Source organism: Onychostruthus taczanowskii, unplaced genomic scaffold (assembly GCF_017590055.1).
Source record: "Onychostruthus taczanowskii isolate IOZ18803 unplaced genomic scaffold, ASM1759005v1 scaffold1, whole genome shotgun sequence".
Classification (NCBI taxonomy): domain Eukaryota; kingdom Metazoa; phylum Chordata; class Aves; order Passeriformes; family Passeridae; genus Onychostruthus; species Onychostruthus taczanowskii.
Window position 1 is genome coordinate 1,576,965 of NW_024496525.1, and position 14,851 is coordinate 1,591,815.

Sequence of the window (14,851 nt, forward strand, 5' to 3'; positions counted from 1 at the left end):
CTCTCACAAGGAAACAGATCTTAATTTACAAAACTTCAAATTAAGATACAAATTGTTCTGTTACATAACATCATGTACAAGGGACCAGCAAATTCTGATACAAGTGAGGTTTTGAGAAGTCATGAAAGTTCTTCTACCTTTGATTCATTTTCAGAGCCTGAAGCACACATATACTACACATGGGGCTGGACAGTTGGAGCATGGGGTGGGGGAAAGACTGTTACAGATTTCCTAGTTACCTGTTAGGATTTTTTTCCCTCTGAATCATTGTTTCTACTCCACATCAATAAACCATTCTGACTAACTGCAATGGCTGGGTGGGATCTGGCAAGATTAGCCACTTCTAGTCTGTGAAGCTTCCACAGAAGCCTGTTTTTCTCCGAAGTCAAATCATGTATTCCCAGCCTAACAACTTCAAGCAAGTGTTACCACAAACTGCTGGGCAAATCCACTGACTGGCAGCTGCCTGAAGGGACAGGTTTATGCTCCCACACAGCCACACTTTGCTCCTGCCTGCAGAATCTCTCTGCTTCTTCTGCACCATTTGGACACTTCTTTGAACAGTCATCTGAGCTGATCCATCCCAAAAGCCAAGAACCAAAACCTTTCCTCTGGATTTGTGAGGTAAATCAGTTAATTTGTTTCAGTAGGAGTCAGAGAAGTATGCTGGGTTCAGGAAATGGAAACAAGTCCTCTCACCAAAAGGAAGCAGTCAAAACAGCTAGCCCAGTTTCAAGACACCTATCTGGACAATTGGAAAGCTATCACCAAATTCTTTGTTCTGGCCTGGCCAGAAGGTCCCTAGAACATTATCTGAAATCCCACTTTCGTTTTCTTGGTTTCTTGTTTGTTTTTGGTTTTTGGTTTTTTTTTTTTAATAAACCATTCATTAAACTCTACAATACTACAGTACTTCTAAAGTTATAAATGCACAAAATAAATCAAAATAATTGAGAGCACTTTAGATGTTGCCAGCTTGACAACCACTAGTGAAGTTGGGTGACCTGTAAAAGCATCAAATCTGCAACATATTTGCTTGAACTCTTAGTCTAATTTGTTCAATTGTAGAAGTTTAAGAAATTTTCACAACTTTCTTATCATAGTCAAGAATACTGATCATAACAGTCTTTTCTACAGTTGCATCAAAAAAAGAATAATGTCACAATATGCTTGGTTTTCAAGTTCACACCCGGATTCATATTTCAGTGAAGTTCACATCATTCTTTAAGCATTCTTCTCAAAATGAAGAGAGTTACCTTTCTGCTAAGTTTTATTTAAATAAAAAAAAATGTGTCCTCAAACATGACTATTATGGTACTTGCCCAGACCTTCAAAACCATAAGAATCTGAAGCACTGGATCTGGGATATCCAGAGCACACAATACTTTCCTCCCACAACACCTTAGTTGCTTATAACTCTTGAAAAACTTCATGGAGTGTGGCCTGTGCGCAGCCTCTGCAGAAGACAAGCTTACGTCTGAGAAACACATGTGACATCTGCAATAGAGATGGAAAGGGCCCAGAAATACCACCACAGAAATACAGGATTTTGTACGTAAGACAGAGGGTACATAACGAACCTACCAAAGAATTTATCTTTTCAGAGATGAGAGGCAAAGAGGAGAAGGGAGAGAAATAGGTGTACAGAGAAACAGTGAAATGGGTATCTGACTGACCCACTTTGTCAGTGATCACTGAAAAGTGAAGGACCTGACTGACCTCTCTTTTGCAAAGTTTCCTCTTCTCAGCTGACAAAGACTTATCAACAGAAGAGCACTTTCCAATTGTGAAGGCAACATCATAAAGGATGAGATGTACTTACAAGCAATAATTATTGTTCAAATTAATACTTTCAAGGATTCTTCTTCCTCACTTTCATTTTGAAGCATAGGCAAGTCTCTGAAAGTAGAAGAGGAAAAGCTCATTAGTTTTTATCACAGAATCATTTAGGTTAGAAAAGACCTTGAAGATTCTCAAGTCCAGCCATAAACCTACCACTACCAAGTCTACCACTAAACCTTGTCCTTAAGGGCCACACCTACATATCTTTTAAATTCACCCAGCCATGAAGGCTCAACAACTTCCCTGGGCAGCCCGTTAGAGCACTTGACTACTCTTTCAGTGAAGAAAAAAACTGCTTTAAACAAAATCTTACTTTGTGGTTATCAAGGCAAGGAGTTAGTCATTTCCTAACAGTTGTCTCACTAATTCAGAACGGCAGCACACTACAAAACTAAACGTTGATTCCTGGCCATTTAAGAAAAGCAATCAAAAGCTGCACTATCAGACTCTGAAACAGCAAGAAATTTGTTGTTGAAAAAGCTTATTTGTGAACATGATGGGAAAGGGGAAGGAGAAGGAAAGGGAAAGGGAAAGGATAAACAGGAAATCGACTAAAGCAACAATAGTACCAGGAACAAAGGAAAAAAAATATAAGTGCTTCAGATAACTGACTTTTACTGCAATGAGAATTCGACCAAATTAGTCTTATTTTTGAATGAAAATTAAGTGATTTTCTATTTCAAAGAGAAGCTTCAGCAGCTGTACTGTTAAAGGTGAATTGGCAACGTTAAAGCTGTCAAAAGCATCAACAGTGATAAAAAAATCTGAATTCTCTGTTTTCCTATTCATGTAATAAATTGTTTAAAGTAATCAGCACCTACAAAGTCAGAGCCCATGAACTTCCAAAAATTGAAAGCCTGAGGGAAACAGGGAGATAGCCTATTTTCACTTCTATTTAAGATTGATAGTCTGGGTCTTCTTTGGCTAAGGCACTCAATGAAAAGGTTATAGGTTTTGCTGTGATAAAGTATCTCAGAAACTCTAATCAAAATAAATACCACCCAGTTGCTCCATGTATAAAAAGCAAAATCAGAAAAAATAAACTCATTATTTTATTGTAGCTCTCATCAAATCAGCTGCACTGCCTGCTTCACAAAAAATTGAAAAATTTCAGCTGAAGGTGACTCAAGAAGCCAAGCAGAACAAAATTCAGAGTCCACATGCTGCAAGAGGTAGCCTTACAGGGAACATATTACCGCATGGTCTACAATGATGCTTAGTCTTACTTTTGTATGAAACATTAATGATGTATTTTCTTACAAGTTCATGCTTCCAACCTCATTAACAAGTAGAAGGTAGCACATTATGTGAGCCATACATATGGAAAAATAGATTTAGACAGATTGACTCATGGTAAACATGAAATAGAAACATTTGCATTTCATATAATGAAAAGAACTATTACTAAATTTACAAGTTGATTTATTTGTAAGCAACAGAATTGCAAGCAGTACCAAAAGGCCTTCCAGTCCTACCAGGCTGGGCAAATCACCATGCCCTACATTACTAATAGGACAGAAATAAAGCTCTTTGGGATTCTTCCCACAGTTCCATAAAAAGAATACAGCCACTTTACATAAATTGTGATTATCTTAAAACAGCCAGTCTACTCTGAAATATTCAAAGCTATCAAAAAGTTTACAATTTTACAGCCCAGTATTGCTAATCAATCCCTGAGATTTTAATTCTATTCATAATGTAAAAACTGGAAGCATTTAAAAAAATCTTTGCATTTCTGCTTCAACCACCTCAAGATTATTTACAAATATCACTCATTAGACAGCAGCTCCTTCCAGATAAATTTGATCTCTTACACAGATCTTTTTGGAGACAAAGGTCATGAAGTGAACTTATGGATAGAAAATTTTAGTTATATGCCCAGTTCTGACTTTAAATTGCTGGGTGCACAAAGACTAGTCATTACCTTTTTTCTCTTTTTCTTTATTTTTTAATTAATCTATTTATTAAAAAAAAATACATATATATATATATATATTCTTATAAAGGATTCAATAATGTCTGCAGTGTTCAATCCAGTCTCCTGCATGACAATCAAAATCAAGTTCAAAACATTTCATCAACACTTTTCATGTAATTTAAGTTGCATTTCAAAAAGACACAAAATTTGAAGGCACAAGAGCAAGGTAATAGAGTTCAAGGATGCCACGCTTTAGTGATTGTAACTACAGATATGTTCGACAAAAAATACCTGCATCATCTTAGGAATACAGAGGGTTGCAGCAAGGAGGAAGAAAAAAAGGAAACACTTTTCCCATCCTTTCTCCATTTGACTGGGGCAAACTGATTTAATTCTGAACAGAGACACTAGACGCATATGCCAGGCCAGGACTACTGTCCCAATACCACAGGACAAATCAGATACATCACTCAAAATCCCACCTTTAGAGAATGCAAATTGTCTCTGCTCGGAAGAATATAAAATGTGCACTAAGAAGAGAAAAAATAAAAACAATAAACATTGCCTTCAGATATGGACAGGATACCAGTGGTAGATCTGAGGAACAGAATTTGAATAAAATCCTGAAAACTTTATGACAAATAACAATCATATATTTCCTTACCTGCTCTATCCTCTGAGTCCAGGATCAACCTCATTATCTTACACAGTATTCTTAGATAAATACATAAAAGATCATCTTGAGCCACTAAGTTTCTTTCTCCCCATTTCTGGGACTAGACCTCATCCTCTGATTTTCAAACCTCATCCTCCGATTTTCAAATACGATTTCTCCATAAATTTATGCCTCAGATAAATTTATTTTCAGATGTTTCTCTGCCATATATGCCCTCACACCCAGTAAAGACTACTGTTATTTCTTCCCGGGTCCTACTTGCCAAATGCTTTCTTTCTCCTTTAAGAAGACAAGTTCAGCTTAATCACACTACCAGTTCTTTCTTATCCAAATGACTTACTCTTTTCTGAGTGTGACTGTGATCAGAGCTAATGCCAATCTAAATGTAAATCAACGAATGCTTTATTGGCTGGTCCTAACAATCTGTTTTTAAAAGCTAGAAGCCAGCTGGTGTGGTTTAGAACCATGTTACTCTCACCAAGCCACATCATCTGAGAAGGAAGCGGATCAGGAGCTGGGTCATACAACAGCAATCTGCCCCTGATCACCAGTCTGGGTCTATCCGGAGTTCTCACCAGTGCTCAAGTATGTGAATTTGCAACCTATTTTTTATTTATTAAACATTTTCTATTACTCCAAACACATAAATCTACTCCCAAGCATGATAATTCCTACCTTCTCTAGTCCAAGCAATTTCTGAAGCACACAGACCAGCTTTTTAATAAAGTCACCCACATTTTCCACTGCCAGCTCTACAGTTTCAAGTTTCAAGAGAAGTGACTGAACCAATGTTAGGGAGAACACTACATGAAAGGAATCTGTTTTAAACAACCTAAAACATTTAAACACAACAAAACCACTTCCAACAAAAATCAGTACATTTGTAGAAAAAAAAAATAGAAAATTATTCCTTTTGTAAGCCCAAGTGAGGCTCAGAACATGATTTTTCCAGTTTTAAGTGATAATGTATGTTTCTAATGGAGAAGAAGGCATATAACTGAAAAAGTGAATTTCATTTCTCCTATACCCATCAATCCATTTGCCTGGTAGCACTGCTAATTGCTGGTACTAAGCAAATTTCCTTATACAAATATGGAAAGAAAAACATCCCACGGAGACAGAAGGAAAGCTAATCTTTTTAATGTATATATTTAAAAAAGTCATATAGGGTTTTCTATATACATTACATAATGGTTTGGGGTTTGGTTTTGCTGCTTTTTTTATTCAGAGTCCTCACTGCTAAGAGCTAAAAAAGCTGGCATATGCAAGGTACAAAGTCAAATCATCAAACTTCTACTGCACAGAGAAGCAGCTCCCAGGAATCATCTGTTTCGCAGAGAAGGGCGCAGGATTCTTTCTGCAGTTCAATTTGGTACAGGAGATTCCCCTTCAAATAAGCTTTGATTACCACTGGTTTGAGAAGGACATAGAAGTTGGTCAATGAAATTCCACTTTCAGTCAAGCCAGATCTGGGAGCATTATTCCTCCATATTCATCAAAATAAGCAGAAAATACAAAGATCTCCCCACACTTGTTTTTCTTTGTAACACAGTACTTTGCCACTTTGACCTTGTTCTAAGAGCACACCATTTTTAACAGCACAAATAACATAGAGGAACAAAATTTATTATCATTAAGTGCTTATCCTTTAGAGAAGAAAATATAAAATAGTTGCTTTAAGGTACAAAGGTTCTTTGTGATATTGAAATTTTGACACCTAATGGTTTTTCAAGGCACAAACTCAGAGCACTCTACAAAACGGATGCAGTACACAGAACAGTGCACAATCTGCTGACTTCATTCATGGACGTATTAAAGGGCCAAATGAAGAATTAAGTTACAAAATAACTTCTCAAATATAAGCACATTTTTAACCTATCCACCTGCCAGGAGGCAGGTGACTCAGAAGGTAATAAACCTATTATTGCACAGTTCTCAAGTTCTTTCCTGCTTTTCTCCTTCAAGACACAATGGCCCAACCACTTGACTCATTTCTCCCTTTTATTTACATGGCCCTAGCTGACACATCCCATCATTCCTGGAAGACACATCACTGTTGCTCAGTGTCTGCAGGCCTACATTTTTCACTTTACAGAGTTTTCTGTATGCTAGAGTAACATTGCTAACGCATTACACTATTGCATGTGTAGTGCAAATTTGGGGAAAATTTGGAAAAACACTTCAAGCACTGGACCTCTTTTCGTTCTCTCAAATCCAGGAAAACATATGCTTCTTTTCCCCAGAGTTCCACTTTTTCTCAGCCATGTGAAGTGCCATCTGTGCTTCCCAGCCTGGCAGGCTAAAACTCTGCTGTCATTCAAATCACCAGTGAGCAAATTAAATGCAAAGACTGTCCTCTTTAATAAAATAACAAGACTTACGAATGGCAACCTAGATCACAGCTCCAAAGGAATGAGTGGCAAGTGTGGGTAGCTAAAGGGTCACAGGGAGGAGAAGGTGGCAAACAGTAGAATATCTCCAGAGCTTCTTTGCAAACTTCTGTTTCTCAGCAAACTAACACAAGAACTATGGGAATAAAAAAAAAGGTGGCTGCAAATCTCGGAAAGTAAACAAAAATGTAACTCAACTGACACAACACATCTCCTGAGATACTCCATCCTGTTAGAAGGCATACTTGGCTCAGGGAGGACAGATAGATAGGGTGGGGCAGGAAGACTTCTCTTGAATATCTTCAAATTAGTCTCCTCTGAAATACAGAATGTAAAAGAAGCTAAACACTCCACATAACATTAGAATGGGGAAGTTACAATGAGCAGGAAAATGTAGACCTTCTATAAATTACCAAACCAGAAAATTTAAGTGGATGAGGGAGTTGGATGGACTGTTGAGATTATTTATTTCACTGTTTTGTGGGGTTTTTTTGGTTGTTGGGTATAGTTTGAGTTTTTTTCTAGACAGCTGGCAGAATCATTCAAACCATAAGATTTAATATTAATGATTCACAGAGTTAGGAAGCAGATCACAGATAAAACTGAATTAACCTCTAGCTAGTAACTGGCTTAACTATTGCATTTACAAAAGTTAACCTGAAAGGTTACATCAATATATTAACGACTAAAACTTTCCCAGACACTGAAATGCAAATCATCATGTCAGAACAAGTCCTGAAATACTTTTGATAAAGGCTATCTGCACTCTCCCAACCTCTGGGAACAATCTGAGGGTTATCACATGGCTGGGAAAACTTCCAACAGCACTGCGCACACAGCTACCTGTTTTAAGGCTGAAAGATTAACAGAAAGGACAAATCTCAATCTGTGCCAGCTGCCCTCAGAAACAGACAATGGTCCACTTTATTAGTGATGATGCAGTCAAAAGGGATTTGAAATCAAACCAGCTTAAGGAAACTAAAATTAAGTGCAGATAAAGTCTGGAAAAGTACATTTTAAAAAAAGAGGAAAAAGTAGTAACTATCTTTAGAAATTCAACCAAAAGAATGAGAAAATTTAAAGGAAAGAAAATCACACAGAAAGAACACTCTGTAGACACTGGCTAATGAATGAAAAGACTGAAAAAAGCTGTCAGGAAAACCCAGTTAAGAATGTTGTTAAGTGAGAATACAGTCAACATATAGAAGAAATAACAATCTACAAGCTGAAATGCTGGCAAAACTCATTCATTTAAAATCAGGTCAAGAAACAATTTTTTTTTTAAAAAAAGGCTTTGAATTTGAGGGAGGAAATTGTTCATTCAGCACAGCCTCATTTTTATTTGTTATCAGTTGCAGTAATTAGTTCAAAAGAGAAAGTCCATCCTACTAAAAGACAATGTTTGACAGTCACAGGGAAAAAATCAGCAAGCTTCACAGAAGAAAGATAGTACCATACATTTCACTGAAAAACAACTGTGATGTTGAAAACACAACACAAAGGAACATGGCTGTAAGCCAATAAAAAAAAAAGTCTTATTTGTTTCTGGTTCATATTTATATAAAAAAGGTAGAGAATCTTGCTATTAATTTTGCAGAATCATTTTAAACTGTGGAATTTTAATTAATACTATCAAAGTTCTCTCATAAAGCAGGTGAAGTTTTTTAAAAATTAAAAAATATACACCTTACACTACAAATACCAGCTACCCCTACAAATACCGTTACTCAAGTCTTTTACAGTCAGAAAAAAATTCTATTCAAAGAGAGGTGGACACACAAAACGAATTGAAACAATTAATTTAGTAAATTAAAAGAAAGAAGCCACATTTTTTATTGTGCCTCAGATGCCTCACCATTTTGTTTCTTCATTTTTTTCTACCTTCTGAAAAGGTAAGTTCTTCAAACCTACCCACAGTGAGCACATGGTTTGATTTTGCTATGGAAATTATACTAGGAATTCGTATGTCATTTCATCTTTTCTTTAAAGCTTTTCAAACAAGAACCAAATAAAAATCATAGCACTTTATTTCAAAGTCTATCATCGATCAGCTTGAGTGATTCTGCTTTTATTAACTGACTGGTCAAGTAGCAGTGCATTAACAAGATTGTGGTCAACCTCACTGCTGTGACTCAGACCCATACCAGCAGCTGAGCAGATTTCAAAGATAGTATCAATTCTGTACTGCTGCCACTGCTCCTCCGTGGGAAGGGTAAGAACAGATGCAAGCAGCATTCAGCAACCAGGAAGCTCCGAAAAAAAGAACACACAACACTGCTTCCCTTGAGAGCAGTGCAGCTTCATGTTTATCAGACATGGTAAATGTTCATGCTTATCAGAGAGGTTAATCAAAGGTAGATCTTCAAACAAATCTTCAAAAAAAGTCAAGACGACTATCAAATTTAAGATTTTTGGAATTAAGATCAAAGAAGTGGTCAGGGATTTTCAATAACAAAATCTGAAAGGCCTTTCTGCAATGTCTGTTAGGTGCCTGATAATGAAGGAAGCTGAAAATCTGTATTAAATATAATTCCATCAGTATTCATATTATACAGAAAACCCATGTAATTTATATCATTCGGTGCAGCGGAAAATGCCTTTGAATATATTCCTTGATACTACACACCAAGTTTTACAAAACCTAAATGTTAGGGAAAAAAACATGTACTAATATGAGAGTAAATTTCATTTCAGAGAGATTTGAGGTCTTTTAAGTTGCTGGTATTTGAAAAACTTTTGACATCTTTTCCTTGAGCAGGCTTCACCACAAACAGACTAAAGCAGCATGATACTAAGAGACTATTCCTTCAAATGTACACTTCGATGTTCCTCCTGAAGTGGTTGTTATTTTCCTATCTCCCACTTTTACTATCCATTGTATAACTTTCTTACTCCTCTCATGCTTAACTTATGAAATAAATATTTAGCAAACTATACATATGTCCTTCCAACTTAGGGATAAAAAGCAAAAATGTTGATTTTTAATCGAGCTGAATTTCATCGCAAACTATACATATGTCCTTCCAACTTAGGGATAAAAAGCAAAAAAGTTACATGTTGATTTTTAATCGAGTTGAATTTCATCTTTTTTTTTTTTCTCTTTCAGTTTATACTGTATGAAGGAGAGCAGACAGACACTGCAATAAATTTATAATGGGTTAAAGGCTCTACAAAAAAGTGCTTCATTCACACCCAAAGCAAGTATAGATTGGTAGTTTCAAGTCAGGTTTCCCTACAATACCCAATGACTGTGGTACAAGCCACCCTATGTGACCAGCGTAATCTGGTATAACTACATATTTTTGTATATACCTCTGCCTATATGCACATAATATGGATAAGTTTAATCTACACTATACATATAACCCAGTTTTCAAACAGCAAAGAACTTTATAAATTGTACCAAGCACCCCTTCTGTTTCCCTTTGTAACGGCTGCATCATTTAACCATAGATCACCCTTTCCCATTAGTCAAGAGATGCTGGCAGACACCAAGCAAAGAAAACAAGGCAGTACTCAAACACCAAGAGATACAGAATCATGAAAATGGGGTTTCTGCTAAATCCTGATCCCAATACAGGACAGTGGGAAAAGAAAAGGTAGTATATGGAGGAACTCTGGGAAACATGAAAGAAAAGACATTAAGAAAACATAAAAAAAATGTAATATGTAATCTTAAACCTGATATACAAGCAAAATTTGTAGCAGCTTTCACTGTACATTTAGTTTTACAGAGACACAGTTTGACATCAGTGCTGTCCATCATTGAACTCATTAGAGAGCCTACTGGATAAAGAAAGACAAACTTGTCACTACACTTCATACATTTCCATCAGGAAACAGAAAGTCTAAAGCTCAGAAAGTGCAAGACAAAAGACAGATGAGAGACAAAATGTTTTGCTGAAGCTCAAAAACTAATGAGTCTGCCTTCCAAATATCTTTTCTCTACACACTGTACATGCTGTCACCAATTACACATGTGTAATTACTGTAATTAAGGGGAGACAGACACTTGTAATAGTACAAATGTCATTAGAAATCCGTTCAAATGACAATATTCCATGTTGGTTTACCATTGTTTATTCTTATATACTGTCACACTGTATTTTTTTATGTTAGCACATACTAACTGCACATCTGGGACTATCTACCTTCAAAATAACAGTAAGTCTTCACACAGCATATCCAAACACAGCTGAAGAATTCTCAGATGGGAATCCATGGTTCAGAGCATTTTTTTTATCTACAGTCACATTTGACCTAACATAAGAATAAAAAAAAACCATAACAGAGTCCTGAACTCTAGATACAATTCAACCCAAGTGATGGCAGTTAATAAACACCGTATTAATGAAATCTTTGCAAACAAAAACCAAGAAAATAACTGTCCAAAGGAACATTTCAAATGCTTCCATTTCACAGTACTAATGATTTTGAAAAGAACAGTTAAAACTATAACCTTTTTTGATAAGATATGTTTAAACCACAAAAATAATCAATTTCCTTGTGGTTGCTTCTTCCAGGGACAGTAAGAAGTTAAGTACTACACAACAGTAGAAGACTTCAAGAGAAAAGCCACTAACAAAAGGTTAGCAATCTAAAGATTTCCTATTTGCTTATGACTTCAAGGAGGTCTTGCATAACAAAATGGCACAGAGAACATTAGGTACACAAGCAGGTTTCTACTGTCCTAGAAGTCAGATCACAGTAACCCCTTTAAGAAACAAAAAACTGGCTAAATATGCTTGACTTACAGTTGCCAGTGAGTTTTACCTGCTATTTACAAACTTCTCAGCATGAAACAATTTTCAGGAACACCCAGGTTGCACCTTTGCTGTCTAACATGGCATGACCATATTGCAGCATTTCACATCAGTGTCACAAGGAAATATATTTAAATGAAAATTCAGGAACTGTGAAAAAGTGTTTCTGTATTTACACTAGCTATATGAACACAAAGAAAGTCAGAAGGCCTGACTCAGCATCAAAAGGCCTGCATGCACCTTCAAAATAGCACTGTGAAATAAATAAGATACAATTCTGCTTACTATTTTTCCCACTTATTTCCAAATATAACCATGTAACTGACACCTTGGTTAACATTTCTGATGGAACACTAAACTCTTACTTCCATTTACTAGCTCAGATTTTTGAAAGCATAAAAATTAGTCATATAAATCTATAAAATCAAATGGCCAAGATTACTCATTTCATTTTCTAAACGATCTCTAGCAAAACACCTCTCCTATGAGAAAAGACTGACAGATCTGTGTTTGTTCAGCCTGAAAAAGAGAGGGCTTCAGGATAACCTAGTTGCTGCTTTCAGGTAGCTGAAGGTAGTCCAGTGAAAAGTATCCCTGGCCATGGCAGGGGGGTTGGAACTGAATGATCTTTAAGGTCTGTTCCTACACAAACCATTCTATGACTCCATAACATTCAGGATATCAAACCAATGCCTTAATCAGCATGGCATGACTTGAAAACACCTGAAAATCTGAACTATATTGTACCACAGTCAATTTTATGCTCATCTTCCAAATCTCTCCTCTAAGAAGAGGGCTCTCCACCAGACAAAGAAGGATGTTAGGTAAGCAGGAGAAAACATGGAATCAGACAGGCCAAAGTACTACAAAAGGCATCCCCAAAGTTAACAAACATGAAAGGACCAATCAAAGGTCAGATGGGGTGGAGAGGAAATACACATCACATCAACAAAAAACTGCAGCTAAAAAGGACTTAGATTTAATCTTTTCCTAGACAACTGATGTTTGACATAAAAAGTTGGATAAAGGGGTATTTTAACCACAGGTGAAACCCGTAACTGTGAACAAACCAACACTGGAGACATGCATGCAGTTAACCAATCCACTCAGCAGGCAAAAAATGTGTCAGTTCCCCTTCCATTCTTGTGAAGAATGAGCAAGCCCACCCCAAAGAGCCACAGCAACCAGACTGATTCCAGACTGATTCAGTTGGAATAGTAAATGTACTCACAATCTGCATAAGAACACGAAAGGCACAGTCTTGGAAGTCGTAACTGAAAATACAGTTGTTCACAAAACTGTGACTGTCTCTTCAAAGCCAGGACAGCAGGATCTCACCTGCTGCAGGACTTCAGGACACAGTGCATTTGGAAGAAAGCAAAAATCAATGCTCTGTAAAACAGTATTTCAAACTCATTCTTTGGAAAGCCTAGCATCAAAACATCCCTGGTGAAGAGATACCAGCATAGCCTGCTACATCTCAACACATGGTTTTATGACCCTATGACAGATTTCAGTCCTTGGGATATTTCCTATTCTTGTTCCAACAGCTTGAAGCAACTAGATGTGTTCAGTGTGCCTAAGGATAAACTCTGAGTGAATTTGTGCACACATAGAGAAGGGTCTTAAGAGCAAGCGAGTACAGACCATGGTCTCTCAGCTCTTCTGTAGACACAGAATCTGCAGAATTTTTAACATCACCTATGCATGATGCTGCAGTACGTTGTACAGGAAAATCAAACAAGCATTTTAAATTATGCTGATCTCTCTGTATCTCATATGTACGCCTGGCTCCTTGAGAGACAAACATTTCTCTGCTCTACTTATACTGAATTCCTCATCTGTTGTAATTAAGTGAAGAAGGATAAAAGGGCTTTCTCACATGCATTACAAGGATCCTGCTGCCACTGTAAAAAAAGTTACCTCAAAAAAAAAAACAACAACCTGCCAGGGGTCATCCCCTGCTCCCTAGGAAGTACACAAAGAATATATCTGCAGAATTTGAAAATACTGTCACAGGATGTAATGTAAGCTGCCAGACTACCAAAATTGCCATCCATCTTTACAGCCTGGCAGAGCAAACTCCAGAGTATTGATACCTAGTCCAGCACCACCTCCTTGACGTTAAAAGACAAAAACCATAGCAAAGAGAATGTCTAGCAGTGCAGTCCAAAATCCAGACTGCTGAGTAGGCATCTGCAATGAAGAATAACTCAAGGAGAACATCTTTCAATGCCACTGAATGCCTCCAGTGGGCCACGTGAAGAAAAAGGTGTAATTCATGCTGTCCTAGCTGCTATAACTTAAAAAAACCCCAAGCAATAGACAGATCAAAAAGTCAGATTCTGTACTGTTAAAAAACAAATTCCCAAGAAACAGATTTAGTTATTGAACAGAAATGTGAAGATATGCATCGAGAAGACTGTAAACTGTGAACAAGTCATTCTAAACCTCAGACTACAGAAAAAGGAAGGGCAGAGACTATGTAAGCATACTGAGACACGGCACAATACCACAAATGTATCTCAGTGAAACCCCCAAAAGTAAGGAAAACATTGATGTTTGGTTTTAAATTTTTCTCCTGTATATTCAAATCTTGCCCTAAATAAGAAATAAATGCTTGCCTAGGCAGCTGAGAGAAACTAAAGACATAGGTGCCCCACCATGAATGGTTTTATACAACTAGGGGTGGAAGAAAAACAAAAAGGCGGCGAGGGGGACAGACACATCAACACATTACAACCACATGACTGTGTCCTTGAGAGGGAAGAGTTTTTGCTGTTGCTGTGTGAGCACTGATTGTCAAACAAAGGAAGTTGTTTAGCAAGCACCCAAAAGGAGAAAAAAATATCAGCTAACTATAGCATATCAGGTATACTACATGTTTTATCATCATAAATAGAGGCACAGAGGTAAAGGCAAAGGTTCCAGGCAATCTGAAAAACATTCTGAACTTGGTCAAGAGGATTTTTCTTTAGAGGCAAAGGGTTTTAAGAAGAAATTTTTGTAACTGAATACATTAATAATTTAAACAAATATTTTTACTATATGTTTTATGAAGTCTTCAATAAACAACATATTGGATAAATACTTTCTTTTATATTTATTACAAACATTCAAAACAAAACTTAAAAAAAATACATTCCAAAAAGCTTAACAAATATACTGGTAGCTATACAAATCGGATTTACTTTGAAAAGTTACTGTGTCAGTGCACAAACAAACCATGGTGAAGTACAACAAAAGTAATATAACAAACCAA

The 14,851-nt window shown here is 36.7% G+C and overlaps 1 protein-coding gene across 2 annotated transcripts in view; it reads right to left on the bottom strand.

Annotated features, from left to right (window-relative positions):
* Positions 1-14,851, bottom strand: part of FUT8 (fucosyltransferase 8) — a 96,995-nt gene that overhangs the window by 73,637 nt on the left and 8,507 nt on the right. For both annotated transcript variants that reach the window (XM_041399065.1, XM_041399058.1), the window contains exon 2: positions 1,823-1,899. The gene's annotated coding sequence lies outside the window, so the exon portion shown is untranslated. The remainder of the gene's footprint in view (positions 1-1,822; positions 1,900-14,851) is intronic.